The sequence below is a fragment of the Pleurodeles waltl genome, chromosome 2_2 (assembly GCF_031143425.1).
Source record: "Pleurodeles waltl isolate 20211129_DDA chromosome 2_2, aPleWal1.hap1.20221129, whole genome shotgun sequence".
Classification (NCBI taxonomy): domain Eukaryota; kingdom Metazoa; phylum Chordata; class Amphibia; order Caudata; family Salamandridae; genus Pleurodeles; species Pleurodeles waltl.
Window position 1 is genome coordinate 972,065,734 of NC_090439.1, and position 20,316 is coordinate 972,086,049.

Here is a 20,316-nt window from a genome sequence, read left to right on the forward strand (position 1 = left end):
CAAGCAGGATTTTGAAATCAACCTCAAGGAGCTTCGTCCTGGAAGCCCTAACCTCAACAATTCCACATTATGTCAGAACATGTTTTCCAATATGTATTGAGATAAACCATTCTGAGACACAAAAAGACAAAAACTTGGATTCAATGTGAAGGATATTGTTTTCAACTTTAACTAGATATCTGTCCTGTAGTAGTTCACAAACTTTGAGCATCTTGGTGCTTCCAAACAATTGATCAGAGGCACCTCTTTAATATCTGCCTAAATTAAAATTTGGACTCCTGGGTACAGTGTACAAAGCACAGATATGCTTCAACAATGTTTTTCAATGTGACTTGTAAGTAACTCAACACTGGGTGCGATATTGAGATATCAATACATCTGACCAGGTATTATTGTATCTTTAGGAATAATCTGTTTATTTCAAACCCATCAATGCAACTTTACTTTCCAATCAATTGAAGCGTGATGAACCAGTGCGTTTAAGGGTAGTCCTATTCATAAAGGAGCTTTCATGATAGCTATGCAATGAATAACTCATAAAAATACAAAGCAAATAACTAAATTCTTCCATTTTCACTCAAAAATAACATATTTGTTAGTAATTTGTCACCACTGAATACGAATGTCTATAGACTGAAAGATCTAGAACTTCCCCTTTGCACTTGTTCATATCTGAGGCACATTAAGAACAGGGTGCCTCCTCGGCACCCATCTTGGAAAAATTAACATACATATCTGAAAGTAACATTTATGAAATTGCATCATTCTTAATAGTTATTGTGTGGCTGTGAATTAAAAAACATCTAAGTCTTTGTACAGTGTGTAACCAGGACATCCAAGATAAACCGACAGTGCCACGTGGGTGCCATTTTAGATCAACAAACATAGAGCAAAACAAGCAAACAAAAAGCAAACAAAGCTTTCTGTGAAAGCAAGAAACATGCGAACAATGAAATGCTGACAATAATCCACCTGTGTTCTCATTATAACCAAAAGTGTGACAAAATAGCCTTCAATAATACTTATTAAAAAAGACAAAAATAAGCCCCTACCGGGAACCCCAATGCATAATGGGACTGTCAAGAGAGTTGTTTAGTGACTGGCGAACAAGTCATTCAGCAAACCGCTCAGCCTGCACAATGTTCAGGTGCCATTTTGTGCCTCAACCTTGTGATAGTTTAAATGAAAAATGGGAATGGGAAGCACAAACATTGTTGGTGTCCTCTGGTGCATAGCGGCATCTTGAAAAAACTGAAAAGGTTAAGTGGATTATTATTTTAACTTAGGGCAATGAGTAAAGTGTTTAAACAGTTTACACAGTACCAACACAGTAATAAAGTAAAAACAACAAAAAATAAAACCCAAACCAAATTAGAAATTAGAGTACAATTTAATAAACAGATGATACTAAATCAACAAAAATCCAATAAGGGCATCCGGAGATCTTAATTTAAAAGTTTTATGTGGAAATAGTGGCAAAAAGCATAAAGCGCCAATATAAGTCAATGAAAGTGATAAACTGGGGCTTTAGTGCAATTTACAGCTGGCCATGATGGGGACGCGGTTGAATTAAAACAAGTGGATTGGTCCCAGTAAAATTCTGGAAGTCAAAAAGTTAAAAAAAGTTATTAAATCCCTCTTCAGAAAGGGACTTTATCAATATTTTCAAGAAAGCTGTTGAAATTTCTTCTATGGCAGAATGGGACTTTATAACTTTTTAGAGAAAAAAATCCTCCCTGCGCGGGCTGCTGCTGAAATTGTAGCTCCTGCAGTGGAACCAAAAGCTGAATACCTAAAGTGGGATGGTCTTGCTGGAGCTCTCAAGATATGGAGATTTCTATCTGAAAATGTTCTAAGCTCCAACACAGAATGTGACTTAGTTGTTTTTCAGAGGTGCTTGGAGCATTCAGCGGGACAAAGCTCAAATTCAATCAATTGCTGTGTAACTGGTAGTTGGATAATTTTTTCGGCAGGTACCTCTGGATCTCAAGACCAAATGTTTTTAGAATTTTCCAAACTTTCATCTGGTGCCCAAACAACCAAAGAAGTACACTGCTAAGGCTACCAGGGCATTGGAGGAAAGCACGTAGAGACTCTTAGGGTGTCAGAAAGAGGCTATTGGTCAAGCGGGCACTTCAAGGAAAAGGATTTTGCAGCTTTTTATGACCCTCTAGCCACACAGGTGGTCAGCCAACTGACCGTTGCAGTCCACCTCTTTGTCCTGGGCACCAGAGGGAATAGTTCCAGTCCTTCAGTGACATTCTCAGGTCACAGACTGCAGGCCCAATTCTCTTCTGATCTTCTGCAGGCCCAGTTTAAGTTCTGAGGAGGGTTCCTGGGGTGCTACATTTTTGCCTGATACCAGCTTGTCAAGAAGATGAGTGGAACAACAGGGAGGGCTTACTGGGGATCTGTTGCTGGGCTGCTCCAACCAACTTGCCTACAATAGAATAAGACAAAACACTACTGTTTTTGCAGGACATGCTAACTAAAAACACAGAAATAGAAGAAGGTACTATGCCAAAGGGGTCGATAAAAGCAGAGGCCAGTGACAGAGAGGGTGGAATGGAGCACCAAAGGAAGGTGGAGCAGGAAGTCTACAGGAGTAGTAAACGTCTGGAGGAGGAAGGCGAAGATGCAAGGAGGAGAAGGAGAGTCATAGTGGAGTTCACCTACTGTCAAGCGGAACAACGCAAGGCAGCTGAGGAAGGCAGTGATACCAGGCGGAAGAAGGCATATTCGAGTGTGCAGGAGAGACAAATCCCCAACCAGCAAGACCCATTAATTCGCCACACTCCAGGAGAAGCGTGGTTTTCACAGTCTGCCGGCGGGACTATCTTAAGCCGAACCTAGAAGATAGAAGAACAAGATGTCAATTTTACTGCTACAGATACATTTGGAACAAAGATAATCCTGTGTTTTTGTGAACAACTCTTTAAGGAATATGTTAGTAAATCTTTATCCCTGAGACCAACAACAATACGTATGAGGATTTCTGCCAAGTGACACAGCTACAGGTGGAGGTGATTCCTGGGCACTTCTTACCAATGAGGTAAAAGTACCTGGGGACAACCCTATCCATGTTTTCAGCAGTTCTTGTTTGGCCTACTTCAAACAATCCCCCAGTGCCCCTCACCTAGCCGTGTGGTCAGGGTAATGAGCAGTGCCCTCCTCTGTGGTCACTCAAAACCAGTTTTGGGAGTAGCTTTCCTCCCACTGGATTTGGTGCCAGCCTAACTATAGGAACAAAGTGTAGGCCTTTCCAGATGTTTCCTAACATTTATTTATGATAGGGCAGGCCCTCTTGAAGTTAATGAAGTTCTTGGGTTAACGCTCATTGGTCTTCCCACAAGGAGAAGAAAACACCTCCTCACACCCAGGCCATTGTCTCTGCTCTGGATACAGTTTTCACACATTTTTCATACCTCATTCAGGTCAAGTACAGGTTGGGCAGTAGATGGAAAGCTAATGCAAAATTAGCCTTCAGTAGCTTCAGGCATGGTAAAGGTAGTTCTCTAAAAGTTACATTTCCAGTATATTTCATAAAAATCTGACTTTACCATTAAATGGAGTCTGAAGCTGGTAGAGGTCAAAAGTTATACATATACTTTGACTTTTTCAGTGTGCTAGGCACAGCCTGTTTTGGGTCTAGTCACTGGGACAACCTGTCATTTCTAATATAAAGTAAATTCCACTGAAATATTATGCACTCTACCCGGTAGCTAGCAAGGTGTGCTTAACAGTCACTTAAAAACAAATTAAATGAGGTCTTCCTGCCTATCAAAAGGGTGATTTTGACAAGTATCTGCAGCAGGGTTTAAGCTAGTGCTGTCAGACTACAGAGGGTAGGCCTGAAGTGATGTTTCTTTGTCACACAAGCGGATGGCATAATAAGTGCTGCAGTCCACAAGTGGCATTTAACTTTCTGTGCCACAGGTGTATTTTCTGAACCATATTGTTGGACCTGACATCCTTATTGTGTTTTTCCCTTTTTTTCCCCTTCCATACTCCTGTTTTTGCTAACTTCGTTTTTGCTGGCCTTAGGACTCTACCCTGCTAACTAGTGCTAAAGTGCCTGTGCTCTATCCTTTAAACATGGACATGGTAAAATTGCCTTACACCAATTGCCATATTTAATTTACTTATAAGCCCTAGTAAAGTGGTATTACATGTACCCAGTGCCTATAAATTAAATGCTACTAGTGGGCCTGCAGCATTTATTGTGCCACCCCCCTAAGTAGCCTTCAAACAGCTCAGGTCTGCCCTTGAAGCCTGTGTGTATAATTTTAAACTGGCATTTCAACCTGGCAAAATAAAGCTCCTGCTAAGCCCAAACCTCCCTTTTTAATGCATATAAGTCACCCCGAGGGTCGGTCCTAAACATCCCAAAGGGCAGGGTGCCATTTATTTAAAAAGTCGGACATGTACTTTTAAGTTTTACGTGTCGTGGTAGTGAACAACTTCTGGATTCATTTTTCACTAGTGTGAGGCCTATCTCTCCCATAGGATAACGTTGGGTTCCCTTATTGCATTCATTAAGTGGCAACTTTCATTTTAGAGTATATAGGAATGTTGAGTTTGGTGTGTATGGAATGGAAATGTAAAACCCTTTTTAATGGTAATGCTGGATCTTAAGTAACAATTCTGAAAATATAACTTTTGGAAAGTTGTCATTATCTTGTCCTAGCCATTTGGTGCCTGTAGCCTGTAACCTAGGTCACATGACTAGGTATAGCTGGCAGTTGGTCTTTGTGTACTGCTCGCAGACAGTGAGACAAAGAGAAAATAGGTGTTGGCAGGATGGGTCATCTCTGACTCGATGAGGGGGAGGAGCTGTCACCTCCCACACTTGCACATCACAAAGGCTCTGCCTGAGCACACTCACAAAGGGTTTGACACTAGTATTTTGTGACCCTCGGGCAAGCTGGAGCCAGAGCAGGGAGGCAGAAAATTCCACATACCTCTGAAGGCAGGAACCTCCAGAACCTTATCCTACTTCAAACCGGGCACCAGGTACAAATATTGGAGCCTCAACCCAAACTCTTCAGTACATCACTAGCCCTGTGGAAGACGCAGGACTGATGTGCTGCTCTTCACTGCTGCTCTGTTGCCCTGCTGCCTAAGTGAGAAGGATTGAACCTGCATCTTGAAACCAGAACCATCAGAGTGACTCCAGGGCTAGTTGGCTGGCCTCCTGACCAGAGCCTCGGGGACAGGAAAGGCTCCAACCACCTTGAACCCAGCACCTGTACTCTGTCTGCTGTGAGTCCTATTCTCTCCCCCACCCCAAGTGGTGCCACCCCAGTCCTGGACCCTTGTAAGTGGGCCTGAATGTGTTCTGCCAGCCCAGCTCTAGTCCTGTGGGTAGAACCAAGGTAGTACGAGGCATTTCTGTGCAGCCCCACTTTGGATCACTGCAGCGTGAGACATCCCGTATGCCGTACCTGGTATCACAGCCCGCAGTTTATTCAGAACCACTGCTGCATGACGCAACCTCAATGCAGGCCTTTGCATCGCAAGCCCCTCGTCAACGACAGTCTGAACAACCATGCAGGACTTCACACTGCAGCCCCACAGCTTCTTCGGAACTGCCACTGCACAATGCATTGCAGTGTAAGCCCCTCATCGTTGGCATCCTTGTCGACGATGCAGGACTCCGCATTACAGCCCTGCAGCTCCTTAAAACTGCTGCTCCATGCCGTATCCTTGACACAGGATCTCGCAACGCTCCATAAACTAGGATTTATGGTACTTTGTTGTGCAGACTTAACTTGTTCCCTGAATTCAGCCTGTATTTAATCGCAGTTGATCAGAACTTGTGACTTTGTCCCGGTCTGGCACGACCAGATAAGCACAGTTAGCACTTTGTGGTTCTAGGCACTATTTTCACTTAAATCTTAAAATTGCATATTTCTGGTTCTACTGACTTTTTTGGTCTCAAATGTATGTACATTTTACTCCATTTTTCAAAATGGGTGCTGGTTTTCTCTTGTGTTATGTTTTCACTTTATTACTCTTTGAAGGGCTGCATAAATACTTCACGAATTGCCTCTAAAGTAAGCCTGACTGTTTTTGTGCCAACCTACCAGAGAGTTTAGCGCAGTTTGATTTGGGGTTTATTTATGCTTCACCTTATATTGTAGTTGCTGTCTCAATAGGGTTTCACCCCACTTCCCCTCGAACCAGTAACATAATTTCCAACACAAATACTGAGGCCTGAAAAGTAGACCAGACAGGGATTAACCAATTTCTACATGTTTTATGGGAGCAAATTCAGCACAAATAAAATATCTGGGTTAACCATGCAGAAAAGGCAAATTTCCTATAGGTATTGTTGGCAATGATGGGCTACATAGAGTAAGAACAAACTGAACTGTGGGGATATCACTGGTGAGTTATAAGTAGGGTCAATACTAGGACGCAACACAGGAGTGATTTCACCACGAATGAGTGATTTCACCAGTAATGATGTGTAAGTCACCCCTACAGCAGACCTGACAGCCCTAAGGAAAGGGTGCATTGTAATACATGTGTGGGCATATCTGCAAGAGCAGATGTGCTCCTGCTATGTCTTTGTTGATTCTTAGACATAGTAAGTGAACAGGGAAGTCATTTTAAATACATGTGCTGGACACTGGTCAATACGAGTTTCCCAGCTACATGATGCCTTCACTGAAACTAAGGATGTTTGGTATCAAACATCTCGTATTAATAAATCCTCACTGATTCCAGTACTGGAGTTATTAATAAATGCAAACAGAGGGCACCTTAGAGGTGTCCCCTAAAATCCTACCAACTGCTGGTAAGCTTACTCATCAGTTCTAGCCAGTTTTCCACCAACAGACAAGAATCTGACCTCCAAGGGTGAGAGTCTCCACTCTCTGGAGGTCAGAAACAAAGCCTGCTCTGGAAGGCGTGATAACACACCTCTCCCAACAGAATGACCTGCAGATCTGCATTCTAAGGCATTAGTATGCAAAACTGGCTTTCCTCAGAGGAGAATGCTGTCTCCCCCTGCCCAAGGGTCCATCTGGCACCTAGGCGGGCTGGAAAATTAGCTATGAAGGAAGTGTGTTCCTGCATACTGAGACTGAACTGGACACACCCCTAGGGTGACCAGCCTGAAGCAGACACAACCTAGGAAATTCCGCCAACTTGTCTGTGGTGGAATTTAGGAGCCCTGGACAGGGTGATGCCCACCCCCCACAGGAATGAGTCATCTAGGGGGTGTAGTGAACCCAAGGGTAAGGCGCATACTGGCTGCTACCCTTCACTCCCGCATTTAACACCTCTTACACTGAGTATTTAGGGGACCTCCTGATAACAGGAAAACAAATCTTCGCTGGACACAAAAAGAAGGAGTGGACAAGAAGCCTGCTGAACCCGTGAACCGAGGAGCATGACTGAATTGGTGCCATCCCTGCAAGCCTGCCTGCTGCACCTGACCCTCGAGCAGCAACTGACCTGCCCTGCCACTGACTGCAGCCTCCAAGAAACTGGGAGGGATACCAGTGCTTCGCAAATCACCAGGAACTCCCTTGGAGTAAAAGAGCTGCCCTGCTGTATCTGCAGGCACCCAAGATGGAACAGTGAGAACCAAGATCGGCAGAAACCCAAAGCTGGACTTCACCATTGCACCTGAGCCAACTAGCCCATGCTGAAGTGGGCCAATGGTGTCAGTATGGTCCCCAGGCCCTCCGGAAACAAAGCCCACCTTGTGTGCACCCACTGTGGGCTTCACAATGGTGTCTGCACTTGTTTCTGCAGACCCCCTTGCAACCGCGAGGGACCAGGAGACAAAGACCCGACGCCTCAGGACATCTCTGCACCCTTCCGCGTTGACAGAGAAGAAGGGAACCAAGGGTGTCCCCACATCTCCCAGTCTCCTGAGCCCACTTGTTGGCTTGGTCGAACTGCACCCCCAGTCCATGCCTGCAGACTGTTCCAATGGGCTCCTCTGCAACTGCGAGGAACTCCAGCCCCTGACCCGACGCCAGAGCACACCACTGCACCCATGCCCTACAGCCCAGAGAGAAGTGGACCGAGTGTGTCCCCACGTGCCCGAAGACCTCAAGGGTTGAACTCCCATGGGTTCCCCTGGACTGACCTTCCAGACCATTGCTGCAGCAACTTTGTGACTGGACCGATCCCAATAAACATACATGGGACACCCAACACTGAACTGCACCCCTGCACCCGGCCGTCCCAGTGCCGCCAGAGGTAGACTGCTGGTGTGGCCTTGACCTTGCCCCATACTAACCCTAAATCCCAGAGATTGGTTCCGTAAGTCACTGCAGTGTGTGTTCTTCCTTCATAGGATAGCATTACCACATCTGAAAAATGCTCTATCAACTTTTCAAAACTCTAAAAAGTCATAACGCGAAAAGTATTCAACTGAGTCCTGTGATTTTAGTGTCTAAATTTATATAAAACAATGTGTTATTTTTATAAACTAGTGTTGGACTTCTTTACTGAATGTGTGACTCACTTACTGTGTGAGTGTGAGCCCTACATGCTTAGCTCTACCCTCTGATATGCCTAACTGCTCAACCACACTACTACAGAAGAGAGCAGTTAGAATGTAATTTGTGCCTCTGTGATACCTCTGGGGTTTGTCTGGGCTCTTTGCACAGTGTACCTTATTTTGGTCCACTATATAAAGAGTCAGCTTCCTACACAGACCCGTGCCATCTTTTACCCAGGACAAAGAAGTGGACTCCATGGGTCATAAGACTGACCTCCTGTTAATGCTACAGGACACAATTAGCTACAAGGCCTTTTTCAGCCACTGCCAAACTCACCAGTGGCCACTGGACCTGGACTGGGCCCTGTTGTTTTGCCTCTGCTGGACAACCTGAATGTCTTTAAGGACCTCCCTTGAGATTGTAGGGGACTTTAGAAGTGTATTTAAAGTACTATAGTCAGAAAGTAAAATCTTTGACCAGGAAAAAACAGGTTGGTGAAACCGAACCATGATCCATCCTTTTCAGCATCAATTTGTACCTAGGTCCTGTTCTACAAAGACCATTAACAATTATTGGCACTTTGTGCTTCTTGGTGATATTCCTACTTAAAACCTTCAAACTTCATATCTTCGGTTCCTCTTATTGGTTTTTTGTTTTCTTGTGCCATTTTGCTTAATAAATGTAACTTTATTTTTCTAATTCACATTGGGATTTTTATTGTATTGCATTTCAACTTTACTACAACTGTTTTGGTAGTGCATAAATACTTTACACATTGTCCTAAACTAAGGCTGTGCGCTATGTGCCATAGCTACCAGGAGGTTGAGCTCAGGTTATTTTGATGATTTTAAGGGTTCATCCAGACAAGGAATGTGATCATTCCTTGAAGTGGGTAGTCACCCACCTCAAATAATAAACCAATTTCTTTCACTAGCTTTGCATCACAGTGCTTTGTGTGCAATTCAAGCATTCTCACTCATTACACTCTAAGGGATTCTCTAATCTTTTACAGTGCAAGGCTCAATTAACCTCATTAATATTCATTTGTGCAAGAACTAGCTTAGTACCTGATTGCGAAGAGCAGTAAATGCTAGAATAGAGGTCTGCACGAGACAACAGACTTTGCATTCACAATGTGCCAGCATTGCGAATCCATCCCTTAAGCTGCAAGGGTTGCAATGTCACAAAATGTGGCACATTAGTAATGAGACATTGAGAAGGGCATGCAGTGGTCCATGTGACAGTGGGCTGCTCCTCCCAATGTCTGCAGTCTCTATAAACACTGTGTAAGTGTTAGGTATTGACATCATTACACTTTTCATCTACATCTGTTTACATAAGTGGTACATATGCCCTGAACATGCACCTTCCAAATATCGATTTCTGTTTTAGTTCGCAAACCCAAACTGTCATTCGGTAATAAGTTACCAAATCGCATCCCTTCCAAATAGGGAATTTGAATGGATGTACTAATGTTTTGTGTCCACAATGTGGTTGCAAAACATCCACACTTTACCACCAATTAAAAGTTGGTGGTGAATGTCTGAAAATGTTTTTTATTAAAAGCAGGCAGTGGTCCCACGGACAACTGCATACTCTTAAAAAAAAAAATGGAACGTTTTATTTTCCTTTTGAAATGCATCACCTTCTTTAAGGAAAACGGGCTGTACTTAAAAAAGATTGCTTACTTTAAAATCAATCACAGACATGGTGTTCTGCTGACCCCAGCAGGCGAGCATCCACTGATGGCAGCAAATCCTAGTGGGTCACAAATTGAGACCCACCTCCTAAATATTTATATATTAGTAATCGCTAATTTGGAAATCAGGGCCAGATTTGGCTTTAATACATTAGTAATAGCAATTAACAAATATCGATTTGCAAAAAAATCACTATTTGGTTATTGTTACTACTAATGTGCATATACATAGCACCATGTTTCTAAATTGGTGTGGAATTCTTTCTTGTGTTGTCTTTTCACTTTATTGCTGTTTGTGTCCCACTTGACTGCTTTTGTACCAAGCTACCAGAGAGTTAAGCACAAGTTAATTTGGGGATTGCTTATGTTTTACCCTGGCAAGAATTGTGGTTGCTGCTTCAGTCGGGTTTTACCCCTCCCTCCCAACCAGTAACCCAATTTCTTACAGATACCAATTAAATATATGTTGAGTATACCACTTTCAGCCAGTTCTGGCTTTAAAATCCACAACACAGTGCGTTCTGGGCCTTGTTGTTTCTCCTAACATTGAATGAGCTTTAAAATTCCAACATGCAAAGTGATGTTAGCCAGAAAGTTACACTGGCAGAAGGTCTCACACTGACCTATATATTAGTTGACAGCTAGAGAAAGAGAAATTGATCTGTATCTTTATCTCCTGGATGTACACAGCTTGCAAGAGTCACCTCTTCAGTTCTAGAGGTGAAGCTGGTGACAAGGTTGCACAGTAGAGTGGTAGTGTATACAGAACCTCTTCTTCATGATTGGAGAAAATGGCATTTGATCAGTTGATGGTTGGAGCGCGGCAATATGCAGCTGGCATACAGGTCCCTAGTGCAAAGCATCAAGGCCTCAAGATGTTTTAATCTCCTAAACTGTCCCATGTACCAGAATGGGAATAATGCATTGAAGGCAGGATCACTCCCTCAGACAGGACTTTAAATGATGAAAGCTATTTGCCTCCAGCTCCTTACATTCCAGTGGCTGGCTTAGTTGGGAGCAAATGTGGTGAATACTAACTTGAGGGTTTCCTTGAACTCCCCATCCTATCTTGCTCGGTTATAGCCACAAACTGTGAAGTCTACAACGCCCCTAGCCTCAAGGCATGGTAGTATAGGGGTTCTCAGGCTTCACCTACTTTGGTGGAAGCTTAAATTAGCAGGTTGAAATATTTTTTGTCCAGCTTAAAGCAAGGGGCAATGCAAGCCTCTTTCAACCAAAAGCACCTTAAGTGATGGATTCTGCTACTTCCTGCTCAGCAGTGGATAAGTGGAACTTCTGTGGCCAAAACGTACAATCTTGTAAAATACGATTGAGAAAATCAATTGGCAACAATAGGACCTAACACAAAAGAAGGTTTGCCAACTCACATACGATATGGATTGAAAATTGGTACGTTTTTAGCACAACAGTGCAGACATCAGAAAAAGCACAAAAATAAAAAATAAGATTTCAACACTTTGATTTAATATTTGAGATGCAGACCAAATCGCAAAAGGGTCTGGAGAACTTTTATTAAGATTTATATGCCAAAAACGATGTTATAGAAAAACAGAATTTTTTAAGCCTCTCATGCCGATTCATTTAGAGATAATCTCACCAGAGGACCATGAAATAATTAAGCAAAGAATTACTATTCAGGAAATTAGAAATAGCAATGAAAGGTTAATTAATGACTAAACAGCCAGATTGGAAGGAATTGGCAAAGAATTATTCAAACTGATTATACAAATGCATCTTAGCTGTAGTTCTGTAAATTCAAGAAGCTGGATGCGGAAGGATGCAAATGTTTATGTTTTTCTAAAAAAAATAGTAACAATAATGTTGAATGTTGGTCTTATCACTATATTTCTTTATTAAATTCAGATTCAAAGATTTTACAGACAATTTAGCTTATTGTTTATGCAATGGAGTAAGTGAGATTGTAAGTGCAGAGCACTATGGCTTATTTAATGTCAGTCCGAAATGTATATGGTCATGCTAGTAAATATATAGCACTTGACTTAGCACCACTAACGAAGTAGGCTTACTGAGGGATTTTAAGAGAAGTATTCAAACTATTCATCGAAACTTCTTAGCCACAATGATAAAAAATGAACTATTAACAAATGCTAAAATATATGCGATGAGAGTACTAGGAAGAGCTACTTGTTGAGCCCAACAAAATTTGCTTATATATGTATTGGGTATTTTGTTCACTACTAGACTGACTTTTGCATGTGGGTGCATGTGCTTAAGCTTCATTGCACCCCTTTTGCATGGTTTTGGTGATATTGGTTACATACAAAATAATTAGATCACCTGCTATGAATAACACTGGAGTGCACACTATTGGCTCGTACAAGTAACATACTCGGGCTGATCTCTTAGATTTCCTTGCACCATTTTTTCGGCCCCTCTAACGGGGGAATGCCCCCCCTTGCATACATTATGCCTGGCGCAGGCATAATGTGGAGCAAGGGTTTACAAAGAGGTGCAATGCGTGCATTGCAGCACTTTCTAAATATAGCACGTGTAAAAAGCAACTTTATATAGACAATTCCGAACTCTCTTTTTGAGGTAAATTGAAGGCTCTACTCTTTCCAGCATAAATTCTCACTGTGATGCCTTTGTCCTCTTTCAGCGCTGGGAGGTCTTCGGGTAGCCATGCGCTTTATAAATCTATTAAACTAAACTAAACCAAACTTTAGCGCTGCCTTAGCGTAAAAAAATGACGCTATGGTGCCGCTAAGGTGGCACTACGGCCTCTTAAATCAGGCCCTAGATTTCTTTGCTACGTTTTCTTTTCACCTTTTGTAGTAAGATCGGCCCATATCAATGGTGTCTTCCCTCAGACTTGCCCCATTTTGTTAATCCAGTTAACATTCATATTTGGCCTCATTCTTCATATCCATGTCTGATGTTTCACGAATTTCTGGTAGTGATTACAAAAGGGTTTTAACTTTGTAGAATATTTGTGCAGAATAGCTCACATTAACCACAGACAATTTATATATTCACAGCAGTGATAATTTTAATCGAAGGCCGAAATACGTGTTGGGATCGGCTTTCAAATTTGATGCAGCATTAATCATTGGCACTGCACTTTCTACCACAATTATATCAGACTGGAAATTCAAATGGCACAGTAAAAACCTGTTTTGTAACACAAGCTATAATAATATTTGGATGTGCTTTGGAAACATGTAATGAAGTGCAAGCAAATGTAATTAGGTTTCATACTGGTGATTTGCGGACATAACCTGGGGTCATTTGGGATGGAAGGGTGGGTGTCAGATTGTACTCCAGTCTTTTCCATTACATTTGCTTGACTAATCAACATGCCCTACTGTGTAGAATGCACTAGAATAATCGCTGTAGCTAGCCTTAGCTTTAGGGCCTTGTGTATTAAGACTTAGACCTGAATATGAATTCAGAAGATGAGTCTTTATTACACCTGCATCATATTCTAATGCACTTAGAATAAGGTGGGTGGGATATTCATCACGTGTGATGGAGCACCTGTCGGCCATCTCTAAATCAGGCCCTTTGTACGCAATTACTTCATAAAGTGATCTAACTGATTTGTGTTTTCCTCCTTACATTTCCCAAGTACTTCCTGTAGTATGAGACTCTACAGAGCTCTTGTTATAAAATAGTAAAATTATTCTTTAGGTTGACAAAAGCTAATAAGGACTCACTGTACCCCCTGTGTTCAAAGAAATGAATACAAATACTCCAATGAAGGAATCTGCCATGATGCCAGACACATCCTTCCCTTGCCTTCTAATTCAACCTTCTGATTTATTTTTAACTACTACACTGATATTTCCACAGTAGAGGTACTGTTCGAACTGCTCTACCCTGCATACAAACAAACAGGCTGTGTTAATAAGAGAAGAAGCGCTAGCTAATGCTAAGCACTGCTTACGCTATTTAGGCTTCGGTCTAGATGTAGCCCACAGACCTGTTTCGGCCAAGTAACACATTATCATACATAACAGCACTTACTGTAAGATGTGGGAAACGAGATTAGATAAATACAAAGAGAAGGTGGACTGACAAACTATACTTACCTTCCTCCTGAACCATAGTATTACCAGCCACGGGCAGCATACGATGACGTTGGGCAGATGCAGTGCACTTTGAGGACAGACCTTTTTATTAGCTGCAGACACATTTGTATATGTGCCTGATTTTAACATTTGGTTCTATTTGATATTCAGAGTGTAACTCTCGCGTGTTTTGGACGCTCCAATGACATTTCAGTATTAAAGCTCATACTATTGCAACTCCCTTACCATGGATAACTAAAAAGGTGGTATGTGGCCACTTTCTTGGGTCCACCGTCAGCAACGCATGGCATTTTAAGAAGACTTAGGGGCTTGTAATTTTTTTCTCCTCAATTGTTACACAACTCCAAGGGATATTTTCTTGATGCCATCTGTACTTACCTTAATGCACAATGTATAACCAGTGCCTATTTATCGTTGGACTGGACAGGCAATCTGATCGTCCAGTTTCTAACGCGGATTCCCAAATTACATCATGGCTTGGGCCAGCAAAATGTAAATCACGGAAAACGCTGCAAATCTCTGTCAGCAGAAAGTTTCAAAGAGGCATTCTCATGCTCTGCTCATATTCGTTTTCACTCAACGTTTAAAGGAGATATAAATACTTGCCCAGCTTTATTTAATTCCATATTCCAACTTTTGATAAAGTCTTCCCATCCAATTCAAAAGGCAGTCTACAAATGTTATCTGTACATTCAACTTGCATGTGCTTAAACTTAGTGCACGACATGCTGAGTGCGGTAGGCACAGTAGCCCTTCTCATGAAGCGAGGAAATCTTACACCCAATCGCTAGCCATGTTCAGACAAGAGATTCCTACATCAAGGTGTAAATATTACTCATGCTGGATTGCTCAAGCTTCCAAATCGACCTGAGTACTGCTCAGACTAGTCAAACAGCTTGCTGCTGCTCAGAACAAGCATGGTGACTTCCGTTCCCAGCAAGAGCTTTGGGAGGCTTACTCGAAATGTATTATCAAGAAAATAGATACAACATCAGGAATACAATGACGACACCCCATCTCTGCAAACACTTCTTTAGAGAACCACCAGACAGGCTCTGAAAATAAATTTGCTTTCAAAGAAATTTCAGCTTTGGAGGTTCTATAGACTATAAACAATCTTAAACCCTCTGGACCCCTCAGGACCCCTGTCCCCAACCCGTTATGAAACAACCTGCCTCTACACTCTTAACATATACAACATAATTACTAAACCTTTCGTTTAGATAGGGCAAGGTTCCTGAAGAGTGCAAGTACACGGCTGCTATGATAACTTCTTTTGCAGAAACCCTCACTTTTTTAGTAAAGGTATTACAAAATCTGCTATTTAAGCAATTCCAAGCCTATGTTGAATCCACTAATATTTTCTATCCTTTGCCTGCTGGTTCACAGCAGGTCACAGCAAGGAATTGGTGGCTGTGTGTTCTAGATCAGTGGTCCCCAACCTGTGGTCCGGGGACCCCTGGGGGTCTACGAAGCCTCCTCAGGGGGTCCACAACTGCTTAGAAAATTCAATAATATAAAGAGATTAGGTACCAAGCTTTCAGAAATGACTCAGTGGGGAGGTCCCCTGATTCCAGTAATGATTCACTGGGGGGTTCCCCTGGTTCCATTATTGATAAAGTGGGGGTCCACAGAAGTCAAAGGTTGGGAACCACTGTTCTAGATGACCTAAGATGTGGGAGATTTGAGTGCTGTACATTTTTTTAGATTTATTTGAAGGGTTCATCACTGTTGACCACACCATTCTCCTCTACTGACTGAAGAACTCTGGCTGTGCCCATTATGCTGGTTTGAGTTATTTTTTACGTTATGGTCACAAACCATTTTTCTTCAGCCTTTCAAATCTGACTCTTCATCGTCATCTTTTGTAGTTCCACATGGAGTCTATCCTGTAGCTATTACTTTTCAATATATACATGGCCCTCCAGCATCCCTTCTACAATGGATGTACAGTTCTTCACATATGCCGATGATATACTTATCAAACGTTTGTAGCCAAAACTCAGTAAGTGTGCTTTTTTTTCAGTAAAACCCCTTATTGGTTTATACTCTTGGTACAGTTCATTACTGGATGTCTAACAATTTCTTCAAGTTAAATCCCTCAAAAACTGAGTTATTGAGTACTAGTAATGATTTTTTTTTTAAACCAGATTTTATTAAGGTTTTCAAGTAGTCATATCACACATCTACATTGTAGACCCTTCTAGGGTTGTTCTCAATAACATCTTATAAGGAGACGAAGCATGTCAAGTACTCTGGTTTACAAATTACTAAATATTCAATTAACATTTCCCTCTTCGAGGTCCCTCCCCAACCCTCCCCCCGGAGAACTCTTGTTCAAATGTTGATAGTGATCTTGGAGTAACCCGTGTGATGATTAAGTGTAGTTTGGTAGTTTGGGTTAGTTGTGACCTATTTCTTCTCATTTTTAGTTCCTAAGTCCAAGTTCCGGCCTCGGGTTGGTGGTTCAATAGCCATGGGAACTTGCGCCATGTATACCTCCTGTAAGGAAATGCCTCCTTGGCATGGTTACCCCCTGACTTTTTGCCTTTGCTGATGCCAAGTTATGATTTCAAAGTGTGCTGGGACCCTGCTAACCAGGCCCCAGCACCAGTGTTCTTTCCCTAAACTGTATCTTTGTCTCCACAAATGGCACACCATTGGCATCCAGGTAAGTCCCTTGTAACTGGTACCCCTGGTACCAAGGGCCCTGATGCCAGGGAAGGTCTCTAAGGGCTGCAGCATGTCTTATGCCACCCTAGGGACCCCTCACTCAGCACATACACACTGCTTGCCAGCTTGTGTGTGCTGGTGGGGAGAAAATGACTAAGTCGACATGGCACTCCCCTCAGAGTGCCATGCCAACCTCATACTGCCTGTGGCATAGGTAAGTCACCCCTCTAGCAGGCCTTACAGCCCTAAGGCAGGGTGCACTATACCACAGGTGAGGGCATATGTGCATGAGCACTATGCCCCTACAGTGTCTAAGCAAAACCTTAGACATTGTAAGTGCAGGGTAGCCATAAGAGTATATGGTCTGGGAGTCTGTCAAAAACGAACTCCACAGCACCATAATGGCTACATTGAAAACTGGGAAGTTTGGTATCAAACTTCTCAGCACAATAAATGCTTACTGATGCCAGTGTGCACTTTATTGTAAAAATACACCCAGAGGGCATCTTAGAGATGCCCCCTGAAAACATACCCGACTTCCAGTGTGGGCTGACTAGTTTTTGCCAGCCTGCCACAACCGAGACATGTTGCTGGCCCCATGGGGAGAGTGCCTTTGTCACTCTGTGGCCAGGAACAAAGCCTGTACTGGGTGGAGGAGCTTCTCACCTCCCCTGCAGGAACTGTAACACCTGGGGGTGAGCCTCAAAGGCTCACCCCCTTTGTTACAGCGCCACAGGGCATCCCAGCTAGTGGAGATGCCCACCCCTCCAGCCACTGCCCCTACTTTTGGCGGCCAGGCTGGAGGAGATAATGAGAAAAACAAGGAGGAGTCACCCCCCAGTCAGGACAGCCCCTAAGGTGTCCTGAGCTGAGGTGACTCTTACTTTTAGAAATCCTCCATCATGTAGAAGGAGGATTCCCCCAATAGGATTAGGGATGTGCCCCCTCCCCACAGGGAGGAGGCACAAAGAGGGTGTAGCCACCCTCAGGGCCAGTAGCCATTGGTTACTGCCCTCCCAGACCTAAAAACACCCCTAAAATGAGTATTTAGGGGCTCCCAGAACCAAGGAAGATAGATTCCTGCAACCTAAAGAAGAAGAAGGACTGCTGACCTGAAGCCCTTCAGTGAAGATGGAGATGACAATTGATTTGGCCCCAGCCCCACCGGCCTTTCTCCCTACTTCGAAGAAAACTGCAACAGCGACGCATCCAACAGGGTCCAGCAACCTCTGAAGCCTCAGAGGACTACCCTGCATCTAAAGGACCAAGAAGCTCCCGAGAACAGCAGGCCTGTTCAAGAAACTGCAACTTTTTGAAACAAAGAAGCAACTTTTAAAGACCACACGTTTCCCGCCGGAAGCGTGAGACTTTTCACTCTGGACCCGACGCCCCCGGCTCGACCTGCAGAAAACTTACTCTACAGGGAGGACTCCCCGGCGACTGCGAGCCTGTGAGTAGCCAGACTTGACCCCCCTGAGGCCTCACAGCGACGACTGCAGAGGAAATCCAGAGGCTCCCCCTGACCGCGACTGCCTGCTTCAAGGAACCCGACGCCTGGAAACCACACTGCACCCGCAGCCCCCAGGACCTGAAGGAACCAAACTCCAGTGCAGGAGCGACCCCCAAGCGACTCTCTGCCTAGCCCAGGTGGTGGCTACCCCGAGGAGCACCCCCTGTGCCTGCCTGCATCGTTGAAGAGACCCCCGGGTCTCCCCATTGATTCCTATTGGAAACCCGACGCCTGTGTGCACTCCTCACCCGGCCGCCCCTGTGCAGCTGAGGGTGTACTTTCTGTGCCTGCTTGTGTCCCCCCCCGGTGCCCTACAAAACCCCCCTGGTCTGCCCTTCGAAGACACGGGTACTTGCCTGCTGGCAGACTGGAACCGGGGCACCCCTATTTCCATTGAAGCCTATGTGTTTTGGGCACCACTTTGACCTCTGCACCTGACCGGCCCTGAGCTGCTGGTGTGGTAACTTTGGGGTTGCCTTGAAGCCCCAACGGTGGGCTACCTAGGACCCAACTTTGAACCCTGTAAGTGTTTTACTTACCTGTGAACTTAACATTTACTTACCCCCCCCCAGGAACTGTTGATTTTTGCACTGGGTCTACTTTTAAAATAGCTTATTGCCATTTTTGTCAAAACAGTACATGCTATTGTGATTATTCAAAGTTCCTAGAATACCTGAGTGAAATACCTTTCATTTAAAGTATTGTTTGTAAATCTTGAACCTGTGGTTCTTAAAATAAACAAAGAAAATATATTTTTCTATATAAAAACCTATTGGCCAGGAATTTGTCTTTGAGTGTGTGTTCCTCATTTATTGCCTGTGTGTGTACAACAAATGCTTAACACTACCCTCTTATAAGCCTACTGCTCGACCACACTACCACAAAATAGAGCATTAGAATTATCTCTTTTTGCCACTATCTTACCTCTAAGCGGAACCCTTGGACTCTGTGCACACTATTTCTTACTTTGAAGTAGTATATACAGAGCCAACTTCCTACACCTCCCAAGTAGAATAAACATCCGTGGGGGCCTCAGGGTATGGTGTCGACTCTAAGTGTGTCCATTATGACCTCTCAGCCCTCCGTCACTTCGGGAGGTCTAATCCCGCTTTTGCCCTCACGCTGGAGGATTGTTCCTTCAGTGTTTGCCCATTTAAGTGATTCACTTTTCATTGAGGTGTTCTGGGTCCCCTAGGATTTTTCCAATTAGATGCGATCTCCCTTCTAGCCTGTGATAAGGCCAAGTCCCGAAATCTATCCGTGACTTTGTGTTTGGCCGAGTGAGTAAAAGCGTTTAAGAGGCAGTTGGCCATGGAGCAGGGCACATCCCTACTCAGAAGACGCGCCAGGATCCGGCACACCTCCGACCAGAAGGGCTCTAGCAGGGGGCATCCCCAGAACATGTGACTGAACTCCGTACCAATCCACCCACATCTCGGGCAGCACTCTGTTACCTTCCCAAAGTATTTGTTTATGCATGCTGAGGTCAGGTAAGATTTGTGCAGCACATATAAATTTATGAGTTTAAATCTAGCATTTTGAGTCGCCTTGGGGAGGCTCCTCAGTATGCGCCCCCATTCTTCCTCTGGGATATCTCGGTTGAGATCTTTCTCCCATGTTTGTTTAAGGGAGGCCAGAGGCATTATACTGTCCGTTCGCATCAGTCCATATAAGGTTGAGACTACTTTAGATTTATCATTTGAGGAAGTCAAACAGGTGCAAACTGCCTGAGAGGGAGGTTCCATCCCTTTCCCCCGCCAGTGTCTACGTATGCGGGCCGTTAATGCCCCATATATTAAAAAGTGTCCCGCTGGTAGGCCAAATTCCGTCCTAAGGGTCTCGAAGGACATCAATTTGATATCTCTAAATAGGGTGCCCACCGTGCTGATCCCAGCC

General features: G+C 43.7%; 1 long non-coding RNA gene across 1 annotated transcript in view; it reads right to left on the bottom strand.

Annotated features, from left to right (window-relative positions):
- Positions 1–479: 479 nt before the first annotated feature.
- LOC138282779 (uncharacterized) overlaps positions 480–20,316 on the bottom strand; it is a 126,733-nt gene continuing 106,896 nt past the window's right edge. The window contains exons 2-3 of the long non-coding RNA XR_011201001.1: positions 2,677–2,849; positions 480–2,440 (exon numbers count right to left, since the gene is read on the bottom strand). This is a non-coding gene — a long non-coding RNA (uncharacterized lncRNA). The remainder of the gene's footprint in view (positions 2,441–2,676; positions 2,850–20,316) is intronic.